At 35.8% G+C, this 475-nt stretch overlaps 1 long non-coding RNA gene across 1 annotated transcript; it reads right to left on the bottom strand.

The window, feature by feature from the left end:
- Positions 1-86: 86 nt before the first annotated feature.
- Positions 87-452, bottom strand: LOC111787272. Its single transcript, XR_002813934.1, has 2 exons — positions 273-452; positions 87-118 (listed from the first exon to the last, which is right to left on the bottom strand). It is a non-coding gene; the product is annotated as an uncharacterized LOC111787272 (long non-coding RNA).
- Between the last annotated feature and the right edge of the window lie 23 nt (positions 453-475).

The raw sequence follows: 475 nt of genomic DNA, 5'->3' as shown, positions 1-475 counted from the left end.
GATTCTGTCAATTTTCTCACGATGAATGCGTTCCTTCTTTTTGTGGAACTCCTTGACATACTTATTGAAACCCTTCCACCTCTCTCTCTTAACTTTAAATACATCATCAAGTCTTTCCCTAGAATAAAGAGTTGACGAACAATAAGCAAGATTTGAACAACTTTTAACTTCAATCCATCAGAATTTGTTTTTCATTCATGGAATTAAGCCATTTGAGGTTTAATTTGAAGAAAGTATAGACAAAAACTGGCATTAGATAGGGCACCACATACTTGTGAACTTCAATCTCACCAAAGAACTCCTTTTGCCTCTCTCGTATTCTCTTTTGCCTCTCCTCCTTCATTCTCTGCTCGAATTTTTCAAGTTGTTTAATCCTCCTACCATGTTTGTGCTTCTTGAAAGATTTCAAGCGGTCCATCTCATTCGAAATTGGTTTGAAGAAATCATTTAGACAATCACTGCCAAGATTTTTCAA

This window comes from Cucurbita pepo, unplaced genomic scaffold, assembly GCF_002806865.2.
Source record: "Cucurbita pepo subsp. pepo cultivar mu-cu-16 unplaced genomic scaffold, ASM280686v2 Cp4.1_scaffold008490, whole genome shotgun sequence".
Classification (NCBI taxonomy): Eukaryota; Viridiplantae; Streptophyta; class Magnoliopsida; order Cucurbitales; family Cucurbitaceae; genus Cucurbita; species Cucurbita pepo.
Note: the sequence above shows the minus strand (reverse complement) of the source record. Positions and strands in the feature narration are given on the sequence as shown.